This window comes from Schistosoma mansoni, chromosome W, assembly GCF_000237925.1.
Source record: "Schistosoma mansoni strain Puerto Rico chromosome W, complete genome".
Classification (NCBI taxonomy): Eukaryota; Metazoa; Platyhelminthes; class Trematoda; order Strigeidida; family Schistosomatidae; genus Schistosoma; species Schistosoma mansoni.
Window position 1 is genome coordinate 806,187 of NC_031502.1, and position 20,407 is coordinate 826,593.

At 35.3% G+C, this 20,407-nt stretch overlaps 1 non-coding gene across 1 annotated transcript; it reads right to left on the reverse strand.

Annotated features, from left to right (window-relative positions):
* Nucleotides 1-15,761: 15,761 nt before the first annotated feature.
* On the reverse strand, nucleotides 15,762-15,832 carry Smp_tRNA_00521_Pseudo_TTG.1.1. The gene has a single exon. It is a non-coding gene (tRNA).
* Nucleotides 15,833-20,407: the final 4,575 nt, after the last annotated feature.

A 20,407-nucleotide genomic window follows, 5' to 3' on the forward strand; every position in this document is an offset into this window, starting at 1 on the left:
TATATGCATACTGTGCGTATTGTCTCGATATAGCCTTAATTCACAGGCATTATAAGCAAAGATGGATAGTGACTAACAGTTGAATCTAAAACGCACATTTCAACCAATCCACGAAGTTGAGCAACCATTTCACCAATGCTCACTGCTTAGGAGTCTCACAATAGAACGAAACGGCCTTAAAGCAGTGCTTCCAGGTTTTTCATGGTGGTCTGGCTTCAATTGACTCATGACTTCAATTATATATAAAAATTACTAAAAATCTCCACAAACAACTCCCCTTACAATACATAAATTACAAAATAACCTAAGAATATTCTCATCAGAGCAATTCTAACCAATTTACATATATCATAATATACCTAGGAAGATTTCAATTCAAGAAAAAAATAGATCAGTCCAAAAGGTTCTAATGGATAATGTGTGTATCATACCATTTCATTTCTAGTAGGTAACTATCGATTAGACTCTATCATTCTATTCCTCCATAAATAAATGTCACTATAGTCCTTATACTTATATACCATTGCATTATATAATGAAATATGACATTTATCAATGAACAAATAGAATGTTTATATACTACTTAAATGATAATAACATTCTAAAGTAGGTTTTATAGAATCATATGATTTTCGCTTTAACATTTTATGATTAAAGATTATAGTTGATTTGACAAATTATACTAATGTCGTAATCATTTAATGACAAAGGTTTTGATACAGTCTGTTTTAAAGGTTATTCAACTAGTTATTTATAATAGAAGGAGACAGTTGAAAACATGAGTCAGTTGAAGCTAGATCACCAAGGTAAACCTGGAAGCAATGGACGGCGAGACTGGTAGGTCCTGGGTTCAAATCTCGCGGGGCGAGGTCGTGGATGCGAACTGTTGAGGAGTCTCATACTAGGACGAAATGGCCGTTCAGTTCTTCCAGGTTTTCTATAGTGGTCTAGCTTTAATTAAATCATGAACTTAACTATTAAAAATAGTGATTTATATTCACTTAGCATTACTTGTTTTGAATCTTCCCATTGATGTTTGGGACCGCAAACTGGTCAGTCTCTCATTAACACATGATGCATACTGATCAGTTGCAATCCTAAACATCAATGGGAAGATTCAAACAAGTAATACTAAGTGAATTTAAACTTGGTTCGAGTCCCAAAGTGAACATCAACTCTGAGATGCAGGTACATTCAGCTGACGAGTCAAAAATAGGACAAAACGAGCGTTCTGGATTCTACTGTTAGCCATTATCAATCTTTGCTTAGAGTTATTTATAGTTAATTTAACAATTAATTCAAATTTCTTGTATCAAAGATAATTTTTTTTAGATTTAACGTAAGTGACTCTATTTAAAACTTATCCAGCATTTTATGTTTGGAGGTTTGATATTGACTGATTCGAAAGAAGATTGGCGAAAATCATGATGAGTAGTCTATTATCCTATTATAAAAGTTGTTATGACTTAGGTAGATCAACAGTTAGATACAAGAACTCGTAATCGTTATTGAATTACATCACTCCTAAAGGTGCTGAAAGTTTTTCTACGTTGAAATAGGCATGATATGACACGAATTTTGTTGAGATGTTAGGTAGTGGGATGTAGTCGTTACCAGACGGTAGACCGTGGTTTCACATTAGTTGGCATTAGTCAACAAGGCTCAGTTGTAATTTTGGGAGTACAGGTGCTTCCTGTGAGATTCAACGTCAAACCACCAACTAGTGGCCGTATTACAACTTGATTGACGAAATTCAATCAACATTGAAAGCACTAGATTGAGATGATATTGGTCACTATCCGGTGGTTTATCAATCAGCCCTACATGAGGTCAGTTGCTGTTCAAATAGCTCATTTTTAATGTCTCAGGCTGTGGAACTGTGGAACATGGGTTTGAATCCCATTGAGATACATTATTTCTTTCCAGATAACACGTATGTCTTTCTGATAAGTGGCGAATAACATGAAACCTAAGTTTTCCGTTAATTTATTCTAACCATGTAAGATATTCAACAGTTTATATTGTTATAGTTGAAACCATGAGTCAATTGAAGCTAGACCGTCATGGAAAACCTAGAAGCACTGCTTTAAGGCCGTTTCGTCCTATTGTGGGACTCCTCAGCAATGCGCATCCACGATCCTGCCTTGCGAGATTCGAACCGAGGACCCATCAGTCTCGCGCATGCGCTCATATTGTCTTAAATTAAATCTAGAAACAATGTTTCACTTAGATGGCGGTTATTCATCAATTCATTTGTCAAACAACACCAAGACATTACATAATACATATAAATAGCCTTTTGTCACAACTACTTTAGTTATTTCTACTTTAATCTGTGATGTATGCTACTTATGTCAACAGATATAAGTAGTATGTAATACTAATCAAAAGTGAAAACCTCGGCATCAGAAGGTTACGAAGATCAAGTTGAAAATAAAATATAAATGGAAATAAAAAGTAATTTTAACTTGAAAGAATCATACAGAATATGAAAGACAAATGATGGAATTTTTCTAATGAATTAATCAATAAATGGTTCTGATATTTTACTAAGAGATTCTGTAATTTTGTACCAAAATACACTGCTTTCCCCCCTCCACCTTTATATTCTTTCATTACAAATCTGTTTTCCATTCATTTCTGTCTATATACATTGTCCCATGTTTGACTAAATAAAGAAAATAACACCTTTTTATTGATTAGTAAACATTTTTTTGATTATCAGGTTAGCAACAAAGGATTTAATTTAAAAAAATGAAAAAAAGACAGAGAACATTGATTGTGATAGGAAACAAAGAATCAATTGTTTACCGAGGAAGATAAGATGTGATTATGTAATAGGCATGGCAATAACATTTTGATAAAGGGTAATTAGACAAAGTTCCTTCAAAAAAACAAACAAAGAAACCTGAGGAGTCCCACAATAGTACGAAACGACCGTCCAATGCTTACAGGTTTTCTCTGGTGGTCTAGCTTCAATTGATTCACTCTTTCCACTATGAAAACCAATATATTTTTACTAAATCTGTGTTGGATATAATACTGTGATGTTGGTTACTGATATCCACATAAGTAGTATATAGTGATGGTCGGGCATTGAATGTATTTCAGTAGAAGATTGATAAGGAGAGAACGGGAATGGCACTCAATGGGTACGAAAATGCATGAACAATTATAATAGGAGACCTTGGACAGATATTTATATATCAATCCATATATCCTAAGTGTAAGTTGTTTCTTGCTTGCTTCTTTATGTCCATTTGCTAAAACAAATGTTTTCGATGGGATTCATATGAAAGAGAACTAGTACAAGTCACAATGTATCTATTATCTTTTCTTTTATGTACAACAGAAAGGCTTCTTATGTATCAATACTATAGTTGAACTTGGTATTTTCAAATAAATTGAGTATTCAGTAGAGAGTTCATAATAAATGTATTTTTCTCGTTATTATCTTAATGAGTAGAAACATTGTATTTCTAACGTTTCGTAGATCAATTTAGGCCACCTCATCAGAGTAAGTTTATGTTATAAACGTATTGGAGGATGCTGGTTATAACTCTAGGGTTTCTGTTATAACAGTCCTTTCACTTCTTACACGTATATGGGACGCTAATTTACCTTAGATGAATATCTACACTAGATTCCCACCCAGTGTCTATTCTACAGGACTTCAACACAACTCAGATCAAGAACACGAAATTAGCCTGACTATATCGTCAAAATATTTCCACACCAAAATCCGACACAAGGAACAGTCAATCAATAACAGTCCATCAATAAGTGTCCATCAACAAGGAACAGTTAATACATAATAAGGATAGGGGAATATATATAACACACATAACACCTGTCATCCTATCTAATGTCTGACTCATCAAGGCAACCAATCATTGTCATTCTCGCCCACACATCAGTTTATAATCAAAACAAATCAATACATGTTTATTTACTCTGAAGAAGTGGTTAACATTAATTCACGAAACGTCAGAAATACAATTTTTTCCTAACAGGTGTCCCTTTTGTAAATAACTTTTCGAAATAATCATTCAATAAATCTGGTAGCATTCAAATAACAGTTGAGACCATAAACCGATCAATGATAGATCACCATTGAAAACGTGAAAACACTGGACAGCCGTTTCACCCTAGTATAGAACTCTTTATAACGTGGGACTCAAACACAGAACCTACTGTCTCGAGCGAACCTACAACCTCTAGATCTCTGAGCCACAACCCGGTAGTGTTATCTTCAACCAATCCACGATATTGTGCTACCATATTTTGTTGAAGCTCAACAATTTCCACAATTCTATACCGATAATAATTGATTTGTTTGTAATTTATCTTAAAATGACTCAGAAATATGCATTTTGACTAAGAAATTCAAAATAATCGCGTTTAGGAAAAATACTTGAGGGACATAAGTTTTCTTCAGTGATTGCTTGTATGTGTAATTATCTAAGAAATTTCAAAGTGTGACTGAATAACTGTTAAATATTATCTGATACTGGCATTGTGAGATTTTGCGGGTTGCCCGGTGTGTATCCTTGTGTACGTGAATTGCATAAGTCTTGGATTTTGTGGTTTATGTATGTATGTATATGCAAAGGGTACACTCTGGGATCGTTAAAGGAAAGTGAGCTGAAATGTCTGTCATATGTCTGGTAAAATCGGCGGACTAATCTTTCAGACCAAAGACATAATAAAAAATAAAAACATAATATAACATTATATGGGTAAAAAATCTACATTCAAAATCTTCCCACCTGAGCTACAAATCTTTTCCACTATTTGATATATTATATTGAACCAAATAGCTAAAATATAATAATGATTGAAATGAACAGGTATAATTTACTGTGGGGGCTCCAAGGATAAATCCGCATTCATTGACTGTAAACTTGATAATATCACAACATAGATATTAAAACATGTAATGTAATGTTGAATTGACGAAATATATTTATGAACAGGAGTTGGGAGTAAGTAATTCTAAGCTGACTATAGTTACTGATTAATATAAAATGATTATCAGAAGGGGGTTTTTGTGCAGATTTAGTATTTTCATAGTTGAAAGCGTTAGTAAATTGAAGCTAGACCATCATCAAAAACCTGGAAGCACTGGACGGCCGTTTCGTTCCATTGTGGGACTGCTCAGCAGTGCGCATCCACGACCTCGCCTCGCGAGATCCCAACCCAGGATCTACCAGTCTCGCGCCAGAGCACTTAACCGATAGACCACTGAGCCGACATCGGGTAAGTGTTCTGGCGCGAGACTGGTAGGTCATAGGTTCGGATCTCGTGAGGCGAGTTCGTAGATGTGCACTGCTGATGAGTCACACAATAAGACGAAACGGCTGTCCATTTCTTCCAGGTTTTAGATGGTGGTCTCGCTTTAATTGACTCACGGTTTCAACTATGATAATATCAAATGACTGATAAATGAAAGTGAATGAAAAAGCAATAGTAGTAAGTCACCAACTCTGTTATTATTGACATGTATTAGCAGTGAACTACGTATCACTCTGGAAGATATTGTATCTTGAATGATATTAATGTTCTTTTTGACGTCTGGTTCACGTTCAAATCTTTAGAACTAAGTGTACCTATCTCATACTCTTATATAGCCTAAAATTTATGTACTCTGTCCCCCTTATATGGTACGTTTCTGAAGAAAAGGAGAAACCAAGTATTTATTTGGCGAATAAACAATATCCCTCATGAAACATGAAACATTTTGATAAAAAGATGTTGATGTGGATTGAATTCTAAGTCTCGATGTGTGTAACAATCTTGAAATGTATTTTTAAACTGTGCTGCAGTATTTTGTGGACTAAGCTCTTAGGTAAACATGACTCATAATAAATTCTTAAACGAACTAACTACTTTAGTTTGAATGTTTGATTGGTACCATATAAATCATGATAATCTGAAACGATGTTTACTCAGAACCTTCCGAAACCTATAATTTGTCTGATCTCATCAATATTCATGCAGATTTAATGGCTCACCCTCAATGGATTTAGTGAAAAAATATCGAGTCTTGTTTTGTACAAGTGAAAGAGAAGTACTAAAAGGTTTTTTATTCAAATCCTCAAAGGACTTCGATCATTCGACTAACCCACATAGGTTATATAATACTATATAGCAGTGATTATCTATTTAAATCAAATCGCGGTTTACCGGTTGCCATAGAACTTCTAACTTTAAAGTTAAGTTTTAAAACAACTGTCCATTACTTAACAACATGGGGAAATTCTAAATGAATATTTTAAACTATTTTAAGTTTGTAATTAAATTCCTGGCATTATGCAAGATATCTTCCATCTAAGATTTACCATAGATGGTACTGATTAGTAAACAGTATATTGAATTATGAAAAAGAGGATGCTGTCAAGATGGCCTGCTTGAATATCTGGGCTACCTGTTCCTGCCATCTAGATATTTCAACAAGTCATCAGTTTCGTCCCACTGTGGGACTCCTCAGCAGTGCGCACTCACGATCCAGCCTCGCGAGATTCGAACCCAGAACCTACTATTCTCGCGCCGGAGCGCTTAACCACTAGACCAGTGAGCTTCAATGGACTCATGATTTCAACTATGAAAATACTGAAATCTCCACAAAACCGCTTCTGATTATGTGTTTTCTTGTTTTTTAATACATCGTTATGACTATTAATCGCATAACGTATTCAGATGCGTTTATGGAAAGTTTATTACATTTAGCTGTACATGTGAAAATAGCCCAATCACAGACATTGTGGTTGCTTGGAGCATGCATCGAATAGTATGTACATTATTTAGATGTCGATTCCTGAAGTTCTTACATCTAATTGGCGACCACTCAACATCTGTCGTCAGGATTGATCAAGCAATAAGGAACGGAAACTTGTTGAAATACTTTGTGCTAAGATTTCTCTATTCAACCAAAAAGATAATATTGAAAAAGGGGCTAACAATAATAATCGATTTCAAACAGTGTAACAATTAGAAGTACTAAACCTATCCTATTTATAGTATGAGTGTAGAAATGCGAGGTTTGCACTCATGAACTACAGTCTAATAACAAATATAAGATTATATAATCTTTATTTTGAATTAATCTTTGATGCTTATTCAAAGTTTGCCGATCAATTTACCGCTAAACATCAGAGGTTACTATAGATGATTGACAGGAAACTGTGAACTTAAACTACTATAGTCCGTAATTTTATATATATTTTTATTATCTATTCGATATTGTAGTTTAACTGAAAAACATCAACTATCCAATAAATATCGAATGGCTTTTAATGGTTATCCAACTATATATTGTTTAAATACACTTGGTATTGTTTGTTTGAATCTTCCCATTGATGTTTAGGACTACAGTTGATCAGTCTCTTATTGGTATATGTGAATCTTGTGCGGACTGCCTCGATATTGCCTGAAGTCACAAGCTTTATAAGTAAAGATGGATTGTAGCTAACAGTGAAATCCAGGACGCGCGTTTCGTCCTATTTGGGACTCGTCAATATCGAGGCAATCCGCACAGGATGCACATATGCCAATAAGAGATTGATCGACTGTAGTCCTAAACATCAATGGAAAGATTCAAACAAACAATACTAAGTGAATTTAAACTTCACCCCCTTGCATAAGCAAGTGGCTATCAGGACTCAGTAGCTGAGTGCATAACGTTTGAAGCGAAAGGTACTGGGTTCGAGTTCCAGAGTGAACATCAGCTCTGAGATGCAGGTACATTCATCTGGCGAGTCCCAAATAGGATGAAACGCGCGTCCTCGATTCCACTGCTAGCCACTATCCATCTTTGCTTACCATGCTTGTGAATTTAGGCTATATCGAGGCAATACGCACAGTATGCACATATACCAATTACAGACTGACCAGTTACAGTCCTAAAAACATCAGTGGAGAAATTAAAACAAACCATACTAAGTTGAATTTATAGTTTCTTTAGTTTATTTTATATTCCAAACTACTTGTCTAATGAATTAGATCCCTAATTCTATGTGTGTGTGTGTGTGTTCATGTATGTTACACTAAACTAATTCCATGTCCCATTTATTTCTATTTAAAAAAGGCTTACTTATGTTTATGTAACCAATTTCTATCATTAAAAAAAGTATGATGTGACATTTTATTCTGATCTCTTATGTATAATTTCACGTGAAGAACTAAGTTTTACAAAGTAAGACAATGATAAATATAAATCATGATATTTATAAACAAACTATTATTAAAGGATTGTAAAGATTGTCAAGCTTAGATTATAAGATCATGAATGGATCAATGTTAGATCAACATTGAAAACTTGGAAGCGCTGGATGTCTGTTTCGTCTTAGTATAGGACTCGTCAATAATGTACATCCAGGATCCTGTACGAAAGATTCGAACTCAGGATCTTTGGTATCGCATACAAAGCTGAGGAGTCTCAAGATAGGACGAAGCGGCCGTCCAGTGCTTCCAGGTTTTCCATGATGGTCTAGCTTCAATTGACTCATGATCTTAACTATAATAATAGAATACTTTTATAATCTTGAATAGTGAACATCAAGTCCCTATGATTATGAATGTTGGTTTGGTTGGTGATTTTTAATACAAAAGAACTTCAAATTAAACAATCTCCACGAAAACCAACATAATTTCAATCTTAAAGGAAAGTTATTGTTCACTTTACATACCTCATTCTAGATATTCATATTCATTTAGCTTCATAAGCTAAACATTCAGTCTAGAATATTTAGTTCATGTGTATTAAGAATACAAACGTCATTAGCCAATATGTAGTGCCGTGCTTCACTAGTCATTCACCTCGATAACCATTACAATACAAATCTTAACGGTGAATAAAATCAGAAGGCAAAGAGAAGCGGCAGCTACAGTTTTATTGACAAATGACGCAGGTCAAAAAGTTATAAGCACATGAGTAAATATCAGCGAGCGAAACAAAAATGACACGTATTGAAGATGGCGGGTAAGCCAACTCACTTTTACCAAGCGTTAATTAATATTTATAGTCAGACAAGAATAAATCACAGACATGTGATAAATCGGATAAGAAGGGAGTACACATACCTATGCTCTTATAAAAATGGTCAGGGTTAATCAGTGAATAATTAACAAAGTGAAAACATGATCCATAATGGGTAGGTGAATTGACTTGTCCAGAAGTTAGAATAAGGCATATGAGCCTGACATAACAACCGATACCACAAGTCTAAATATATTAACATGGTTTCGTAAGAACAAAAGAAAAAACAGTTACATCTTTATGGTATAAATCAAAATTATTACCAATGTTACAGTGAGACGACGATGTATAGACGACTTTTGAGTGACGCCGAAGTGACTTTCTGAATGTCTATCTACTTACTACGACTAAATGAGGATTATAAACTTGTGTGAATAATAAAGACTATGGTTTACATTAAATAGGAATAATATATTTGTAAAATCTTAGGGAATATTCTTGAAGTAAATCCAACCTTTCGTCTGTCAATCTGGTCCTAACTTTTTTAAGGAAATTTTCTTACATCCACTCGGAGCCCAAATACTGTGAAACTATTCGCTCTAATTTAGACGAAAGTTCTTATATATTGTGATTTACAGTTGATAGTTAAGGTTAGGAATTAAATTTATGGTTTTCATCACAAACTGATATCAGGTAAAATGACAAAATCTTTATTTAACCAAATGGATGAATGAATTTCGAGCCAAACTCTAAGATCTGTTATCTTATATCTGATTAGTTGGTCCATAAATTATAATTTCTCCAATGTTAATACTATCATGACCATTTCAATTTCATAGTTTCATTTTTTTATTGTGGGACTCCTCAGAAGTGCGCATCCACGATCCCACATCACGAGATTCGGACCTAGGACCTATCAGTCTCGCGCGCGAACACCTAACTATTAGACCTCTGAGCTAGCGGGATCGCGGACGTGCACTGCTGAGAAGTCCCACAATAGGACGAAACGGCCGTCCGGTGCTTCCACATTTTCCATGGTGGTCTAGCTTCAATTGACTCATGATTTCGACTATATAAAATTACTAAAATCTCCACGAAAGCCCCTTCGAAAAAAGAAATTTATCAAGACTAAGTTCCATTTGCAAATCATCTTCATTTATCAATTTAAGGTAATTACACTTCTTCTCTGTCTCTGTCTCTCATTCACTCTCTTCTTTTCTCTCTCTCACTCACACTCTGGATTTATTGAAACTATGTTTCTTTGTTTATGTTACTCTCTTTTTTCAACTATGTTTATATGAATTGAATATTTGTGTAGATGTACTCTTAACATGTTTCTTCATTCATTAAATTGTAAGTATAATCCATAGATATTACTACTACTACTACTACTACTGACGCCTGTTACCCCTCGTGGAGGAGCATAGGCCGCACACCAGCATTCTCCATCCAACCCTGTCCTAGGCAATCCTTTCCAGTTCATTCTATTCATATCTGTTTCTATTTATCAGCGTAATGTGTTCTTTGGCCCTCCTGTTTTCCGTTTCCCTTCCGGATTCCAAGTTAGGGATTGCCTCGTGATGCAATTTATAATCCCTAGATACTTGTATTAATTTCATTCATAACACATTGATTTTAAAATCCTATCAATCACATGTTCCTTTTTGGAAATGGAGTGAACAGTCAAAATAATACGAAATCTAAACAAGTAAAAACTAACTAACTAACTAAATAAGAACTTGGTGTCAGAGTACAAAAACCATTGTCACAGGACTATCAGGATTCAGCAGCTAAGTGGATAACGTGATTGCGTTCTAAGAGAACGGTACTAGGTTCGATGTCCCGGAGTGAACATTAACTCTGGGATGCAGGTACATCCAACTGACGAGTCCCAAACAGGACGAAACCTACGTCAAACTGGATTTCACTGCTAACTACCACCCATCTTTATTTATGATACTTGTGAATTAAGGTGATATCAAGGCAGTCCGCATTGGATGTACACATGCCAGCAAGAGACGGATCAATTGTAGTTCTCTAAACATCAATGGGAAGATACAAGCAAACAATACCAAGTGAATTGATAATGTATTGATTTGCAATAATCCTTTGTTTCAGATGTTTACAAAAATGTGGTAGATCACTAATAAGGATACTATTTTCGGAACAAGTTAATTACATTAATATGTAAGTAGTAAGATGATCATTTTGCCATTAAATAGGCTTGCTAATTCTTTAATCAATCAATTGTCTCAATCTTGACTATTCCTTCTGCAAATATCAGTCCATAGTCTTTGATTATTATTTTTCAAGCATTTTCATAGCAATTGCGTTTCGTTTCCGTTCTTTCCTTATCGGTGTTCTAATGAAATACATTCAATACCCAACCATCATTATATACTACTTGTGTGGATATAAGTAACCCACACCACGTTACTTCTTTTTGTGATACCTAATAAAACTATCATTAAAGAGCATGATATGGTATACTGATGGCTTTGAGAGGACCAATCATATTGTAGATGGATAATTTGTGGTAAGAGTGCATGTTTTGAAGAGAAATGTTGACGTACGATCGTCTTACTGATGGTTTTAATAATGATGTCATTGTGGAACGTTCAGTAGGGATGGTATCGTTTAGTAGTAGTTTAACATGTATCGACGGAAATCCAATGGATGTATGAGAAGAGACAGATTGACGAGACTGGGAAGTTTTCTAGTGCCAGTCGTGTACTGCTGGGATCTAAGGGTAATTAATAGTGAGGTTAGATGCAGGGTATTGGGGAATGATGGTAAATCAGTTGATGAGGTCATGAATCTTCATTAACTGAGATGGTTGGGCCACGTGTTACGTATGTCTGAAAACCGATTACCACGACGCGCTATACTGACTAATATTGGGGATGGTTGGAAGAGAGTGAGGGGTGGCCAAACCAAAACGTAGCATCAACCCACAAAGTCACTATCTTCTGGTGTGAGCCATGTTGGTAGATGCGGACTACCTGGTTGGGGTCCACGTGACTATCGTAACCAATGGTTGGAGACTCTGTGTGACAATGGCGTAGGTGTATACACTCTCTGCCTTCCCTTAAACTATGAGATTAAAACTGCTTTACATCTTTCCTTCTACCAACTATTTCTTTCTTCCTATACTATATCCTTATACACAATCTTTCTTTTATATAAAACTACCATTGAAGTGACTGCTTCTATGAATACGGTGTTCATCATGTTGTGCTGATGAGGTGTGGCAACTTGGACCGATGCATATATGTGCCTGGTTCTACGTTGTAGCTGACTGACTGACTTATCAGTCATGTTGGATGATAAAAATCAATAAAGACGGTTTCATTATTACAACGTTGATACATATGGGTCATTTTCCAAACTAGCAACTAGCATCTATACTAACAACATGAAAGTTATATGGGCTCAACTAAAAAAATTTCTTCAACCTCATAAACGTTCTATGGGGCAAATGATATGAAGTCATATGGACGAGTTTATATTCCGGATATATGATGACTATAGTAACAAAAGTCCAACTGAGAATCTCAATTCATAATAATCGTGCTAAACTATTTATACATTTTAAATCGTTGGATTGTTTTATAATTAATAATCCATACATACCAACCGCCTTCCCATGTGACTTAACGTTTTTCAAGGTCATCTAAGAACCCTTCAACGCCACCAATATACTATGCTTTCAGAGCATGTTTTGTTTACTTAAATTATGTGCACAGGAATCTTCGTTATATGGAAATTTCTACACTGACCTATCCCATCTATTATTATTACTTTTATCATTATTATTTAAACACGTAAACGTTGGTACAAGGAAGCACCAAATACCTATGCGCCACATGAATCATTTAATTTATGTGAGCGCTGAGATACTATCCAGGTATTCAAACCGAAACAGGTGATTTTCTTAGGGTGCCATACCCGGAGCCTTCTACTTAAAGGTCTCATCCATAAGGCAGTGGAGAAACGTATGGAGATGCAATCCCATGGTAGTCGGTGACCAATAATTGGTTCAGACGACGTTTGTTCCCTCAGGATACTGGAGCCCATGTGCACCACTAGTTTGGAATCAGGGTTTTCCAACTCCCCTAGGTGGACTTTCCGTGTCCACCAACGAGGTTGAAGCACTGGACATTCGCTTTTCATCCTCTAAATTTCGTAAACAACAACCCACCTCGGGAAGACAGTGTGTAGGACTTCCCTGTCATTGGTTGTGTGCACGTGGTCATGTGACAGCATTTCGAAATGGTGATCTGACTCTCTCCACTCTCGGCTATACCAGGGCATTTGGAGGCTTTAAACTAATTCCTCAATATCGTATTCCATTTCACCCTCATCCAAATACACTACCTCATCTATCATCAATATATGTTTATGTCTTAAATTTCTCAATCATGTATTGATGTCAGTCATTTGTTTGTGGTGAGCGAAGAACTCATGCGTGGAAAATCAATTTATATTTAGTGCAAAATTACAGCGTTCTTTATTAAAATTAAAAGCAGCCTGCTTGAACATTTGGGCTACTTGTTCCAGTCATCTAGATACTTCAACAAGTTGTCTAATTTTTCTTGTTTTAGTACATCATTATGTCTCTTAATCGCATAACCTACTCAGGTGCGTTAATCAAGAGTGTACAACCTTTCGTTCTACAAGTTATAAAAAGCCCAATCAGAGGTATCGTGCTTGATGACAATATACAGCGAAAAGAATATACAGTATTCAGATGTCGATTTACTGGATTTCTAACTTCTAATTGATGATCATTCATTATTTATTGTCAGGACCGACCAAGAACTAAGTAGCAGAAACTTGTGCTGAGAATTCTCTATTGTACTATAAACATAATGTCGAATAAAGCTAACGATGATAATAATAATGTTTCATATGCAAATCAAAATTGCTCTTTACATCCTTCATGATTCTTTCATTTCTCAATTCGTTTCTGTTTTCTTCAGTTCAATCGTCTCAACCTTCTTTTGACAGCCATTCAAATTCTGATTAGTGTTACGTACTACTTATATCTGTCAGCATAAGTAGTATACATCACACTATGATTAAATACCTATATGATTGTTAAACGTACATCACCTAAAAAGTTTTACTCTACTAGTATTGACAACATAGTAACTTATACAGTTGTCGGAGTTCTTTTTCCTTTTTATTCATCTCTATTACTTTACATTCTGGCTTAGGTTCCTCAATACTATTTTAGGAATCCTTATATCTCTGTGATTAATTTATGTTCTGTCTAACAGTACAATGGTGCGAGAACAAATTAGATAAGTCTATAATAGCATAGCTAAATCTATCACGACACTGTGAGAGTAAAGCAACTCTCCTGCAATCAATGTTGATTATGGTGAATTTTGGTGGAACCCTTTCATTAACTTACTAAACAGACAATGTTATTTGAACGGCAACAATAATACGACCCCTATCTCGTCCGCGTAAACGTGTATACCTGATCACATGCGACAGCCTAATCACATATTCCTCACTCTAGCTTAAATTTTGATCGTTTAAATATCGCTTGATGAATCATTCTCTTTACCATGTATATATGTACTCGAATCCTAATAATAGCTTTTGCCTTGCTTCACTGCGCGCCTTGATTCGAATGAACTAGAAATTCACCTCTGTAGTTGCTCGAACACACACATTCATCTCTCTGCATCAAATACTCTCGATGTGCTTATAGCTCTGTTATCTATGTTGTCCAATAATAAACTGTAGTTGCCGCTTCTTATTGCCTTTTGATTTCGAACACCGTTGGAATTTATATAATAACGGTTATCAAGATGATTGATTAACGAAACTAAGCCACTACAAGAGAATGTAAAAGCATGCCTGAAATAATTTATATCAGGTATGTCTAATTTCACATTACTGTAACATAATCAGATTTCGAAAGGCTAAATATTATCAATGACAATTGTTCAAAGCAATATACCCTCATTACTTACTTACTTACTTACGCCTGTTACCCCTCGTGGAGGAGCATAGGCCGCATTCTCCAACCCACTCTGTCCTGGGCCTGCCTTTCTAGTTCTATCCAATTGTTGTTCATTCTTCCCATGTCTGTCTCCATTTCTCGAGGAAATGTGTTCTTTGGCCTCCCTCTTCTCCTTTGACCTTGAGAATCCCAAGTGAGGGCTTGTCTTGTAACGCAGTTAAACGTTTTCCTCAATGTATGTCTTATTAACTTCCAGCGCTTCTTCCTGATTTCTTTCTTCACTGGAATCTGGTTTTCTCTCTCACAGTAGCTTGTTGCTGATAGTATCTGACCAACCGTATGAATTCACTTATGGACTGATTATTCTGGTAGCAATTAAAGTGAGACTACCTAACCAAGGCAGTATTCTCAAATTATTATTAAATATAAAAATATTCCGTTTAGTTCATATTACCATTTTATATCAAATCCAATTACGGATTGCTATTTCAATCACCTCGTTCCATCAAAACTAATGTAAGTTGAGTAGATTGTAGTATATAGCTGAAAAACCTTGCCTATTTGATGTATACTTTCCAAAGATACATTGTCAAGTTCTCATTTCATCCTACCATAATGATTCTGAAAGTTATTCTTCTAGTGTTTACCTTTAGGTTATTCTAAATGTGTAGGTTAATTAGTTTGCAACCTTATTATGAGTATTGTAGGCAAATATTGATAGTGGCTAGTAGAGGAATCCAGTTTGATGCGCGTTTCGTCCTATTCGGGACTCGTCAGCTTAATCTACCTGCATCTCAGAGTTAATGTTCACTCTGGCACTCGAACCCAGTACCTTTCGCTTCAAACGCCATCACTTTATCCACTCAGCAACTGAGTCCTGATAGCCAATTACTTGTGCAATGGGGTGAAGTTTAAATTCAATTGAACTTATTATGAGTATTTGAAATATATGTAGTTTATCTCATGGTGTCTTCCAAAAATAGATTATTGATGTGCGATTTTATTTATAGACTCCAATGAATAACACCAAATTCTTCGTTACTCAAAAGTAATTAAAAGTACAAGAAAAGTTGGACTAGCTGTAATGGAAAGCAGTGACCAGTGGAGTCCAATCACGTCTGCTATTGAGATATCAACTCACTGAAGACAATTGGTGAACGGTTGGCTGAACCGTCGTGGACTAGCTGTAATTACTTGACATCGAACATTTAAAAAATGTTATTCTTAAATTCAGTCTACTTATAAGTAGTGTAAATTTAAACAACAAATAAGATTAGAGGTTTACGTTGCGTTGTAACCTGTCGGTCATTTTGAAACTATAGTATATTGGTAGTTAATATATAGAATTTAAAATTCTGTGAATATAAATGAGAATAAAATTGAGATTGATCTATGGAACTATGATAGATTCAAATTGAACACAGTGTCTTTGAATAATATTTGCAATATACTGATTAGTATGCAGAGATGGATAGTGGCTAGCAGTGGAATCCAGGACGCCTCTTTCGTTCTATTTGGGACTCGTCAGCTGGATTTACCTGCAACAATGGGAAGATTCAAACAAACCATACTAAGTGAATTAGTACTGATAGTATGTTTGTCTACAATTGTTTGATACATACTTTGGAAATTCAATCTACTTTTTGTAAATACTTAAATAATCATTAAATGATTCTATCTTATGTTCATAGATCGTAAAAGTGTGATATTATACCAGATGAACTTGATGGAATTGTGTATTCTGAAATTGTGGAAATGATCTGGAACTCAGATATAGATGATTGTAGAAATATTATATTCCTTGAACTTGATGTTTTTACTATGCATATAGATAAGGGATTCTCTTTAAACTTTTGAACGCTTGTGAAAGTTCCTTGAATACGTTTTTTTTGGCACAATGTAGTTATATCGCTGAAGGATAATATTCTCATTAAATTTACTGAATATTGTTCTACATTCAATCATCTTGCGATCGTACTAAAATAATATGATTTCGTCCCAAAATAACGATACTGAGGACGGAAGCATAGCGTGGTTGGTCGTTTTGTGTATACCACTTACTTACTTACTTACTCACTTACTTACTCACTTACTTACTTACTTACTTACTTACTTACCTACTCACTTACTTACTTACTTACTTACTTACTTACTTACCTACTCACTTACTTACTTACTTACTTACTTACTCACTTACTTACTTACTTACTTACTTACTTACTTACTTACTTACTTACTTACTTACTTACTTACTTACTTACTTACTTACTTACTTACTTACTTACTTAGGCCTGTTACCCCTCATGGAGGAGCATAGACCGCTCACCAGCATTCTCCATCCAACTCTGTTCTAAGCAATCCTTTCCAGTTCCTTCCAGGTAACATTCATCCTTTTCATATCTGCTTCTATTGCCCGGCGTAATATGTTCTTGGGCCTTCTTCTTTTCCACTTCCCTTGCGGATTCCAAGTTAGGGCTTGCCTTGTGTACACTAAATGCATGACAAATCGAGGGAATTATTTTGACTTTGTACTTATGTTTTACCAGACCTTAAAGGTCACTTAAGCGACTACACTATTGTTTCAATCAATTAATTCTTTTCTTGTTTACTGGTCAAACACATTAGAATAGTTTCATAAAAGCAGCTATCTTATAAATACTTACGTTCGAGATAGATTCAAAATATTATACTACTTGTAAGTAGGTGGTTATGATTTGCAAAAGTCTATTGATCATTTGTGAGAAATATCTCTATATGAATCATCATGACCTATAAATATAGATTAGGTAGTAGATGAATCATGGTGAAGAGGAATTTACAAGTACAAATCTACTTTTTTCTATTATTTCTAGCTACCTCATGAATATGCCAAAATAGTTCTGATTATCCTTCTTCTAAAAGAAAATAATACAATATTGCAGATATTTATTTATTTAAACACATAAATATTGGTACAAAGAGGCACCAGGTATATATGCGCCACAAAAATCTTTTTTGATTTATGTGTGAGGTCTGTGATACTGCCCAGATGCCCACACCGAAGCATGTGGTTTCCTTAGGGGGCCACACTCCGAGCCTTTGACTTAAAGATCTGATCCACAAGGCAGTGGAGCATCGTAAGGAGATGCAGTCCCATGGTAGCCGGTGACCAATGATTGATTCATACGCCATTTTTTCCTTCAGGATAGTGGAGCCCATGTGCACCATTGGTTTGGAATCAGGGTTTTCCAACTTCGGTAGGTGAACCCTCCGTGTCCACCAACCCGGTTAAAGCGCCGGACATTCGCTTTTCGTCCTCTGAATTTCGTAAACAACACCTGTGGTGCGAGAAGGCAGTGAGTAGTGTAGTGAACAGAACACGACTGGGGACAATCGAATGTATTTAAGCAAAGATTACAGACTATCTCAATAAATTCTGATTACCAAACAATGAACAGTCAATTTGCAAATTAACAACCAATTGTTTCAATCTTCACTGTTTCTTCTCTTATTCCATTGCTCATGCATTTTCCAGACGTTTGCGTTTCATTTCAGTTCTTTCCTCATCGGTCTTCTGCCAAAATACATTCTATGTCTGACCCACACCATATACTACTTATATGGATATAAGTAGACCACACCACAGTAGGACCTCCTTGGTAGAGGCTATATACGCGTGGTTATGTGAGAGCAGTGTGTTTTGGGATTTAGCTTATGATACCTGATATTTTAAATTCATCGATTTAAATTAAAATTGTTTAATACCTGGTGTAGAATCTGATGGTATTAGATAACTCTATATGTTTAGTAAACACTTCGACAATATCACTTTCCAGTATTAATAGCTACCTAACTTCTTGTCAGTACATACTTGTCATGATAAAATCATAATAACGAGGATAAGTATGACATTACCGTTTAAATAATACTAAGACTGATTAGACGGTCATATCATGAGAATATGATTTATATAACTAGTGATTCTGTAGTGAATGAGAAGACAGGTGAGGACAACCAACTATGTATATAGCATAGATTACAACGTTGCTTGATAAATTACAAAAACCGTACTCTGCTACTCTATTTGCAAAATGTTCCTTAATTGTCTCGGGCTTCATTGTTCTTGGATTTCCACATCAATTGCTTTCTATTTCTGTTCTTCTCTTATTGATCTTCTCAATCTTCTGCTGTCAGATATTCTATTCCTTACTCACGATATATACTACTTATGTCGATATAAGTAGCCCACACCACAATTCTACTAAAATACGTACACGGATCGGTCAAGTAACATAGTCATCAACCTATAATGGTTGATCATTTGTTTTTCTAACATCTTAGATCAATTCAATGGTCACCACTCAAGATCCATTGATGTTTTAATCAAAATCTTATAAACATTTAGTATCTTCAAAAGTATTTCTGGATTGCTTAATAATTCATATATCCTTGTTGCTTTTTTTTTAAAGGTATACTGCCAGAAAGGTTTTCACTTAGGGAATCATCAATAGGTAACCTAATTCAAGTTCTGCTTGTGATATACTGATTTAGGTTTTTGGTAAACTACTGTATTGTATTTTGATGAAGATTCTGAATGTCTCTTACCGATAATATTCAAATTATATTTTCTTCACTTCTTGATGCTTGAAAGAAACTAAATGGTAACATTCAATGAAACCTGTACTTACTTAGCAATTAAAAGTCTTAACCACTATCGATTTGCACTGGAAATTTATTCGTAGGATTTCAGTTATCTTGTGCATATCTTATTCGATAGTATAAATTAAAAGGTTGCTAACTGATATTGAAGTGAAAAGAACTCAAAGCAACTGTCAACTAATTTAAAAAGTGAGAATTTTCAATACGAACGTCAGGACAGTCCTACTGTGCGGAGCTTAAACGTGGAGAACTACTGCATCCATCATCAAGAAGGCACAAGTATTTATAAACAGTTGTCTATGCAAAATACTCAACATTCACTGGCCGGATACTATCAGCAACAGCGTTTTAAGGGAGAGGACAAATCAGTTTCTAGCTTAAGAGGAAATTAGGAAACGACGTTGAAAGTGGATAGGACATACATTGAGGAAATCACTAAGCTGCATCACGAGGCAAGCTCTAACTTGGAATCCGCAAGGGAAGTGGAAAAGAGGAAGGCCAAAGAACACATTACGCCGGGAAATAGAAGCAGATATGAAAAGGATGAATGTTAACTGGAAAGAACTGGAAAGGATTGCTTAGAACAGAGTTGGATGGAGAATGCTGGTGTGCGGCCTATGCTCCTCCATGAGGGGTAACAGGCGTAAGTAAGTAAGTGAGTAAGCTTAAATTTGATCAAACTAAGAGGTAGATTGTCCAATGAGACGAATTTTCGATACTATGACATCCTGTATGTGATAAAATTCAGATACACTAATCTCCTGAAGTCATTTATTTTCTACTCACCTTTATCAAGTCAATTAAGGAATCAA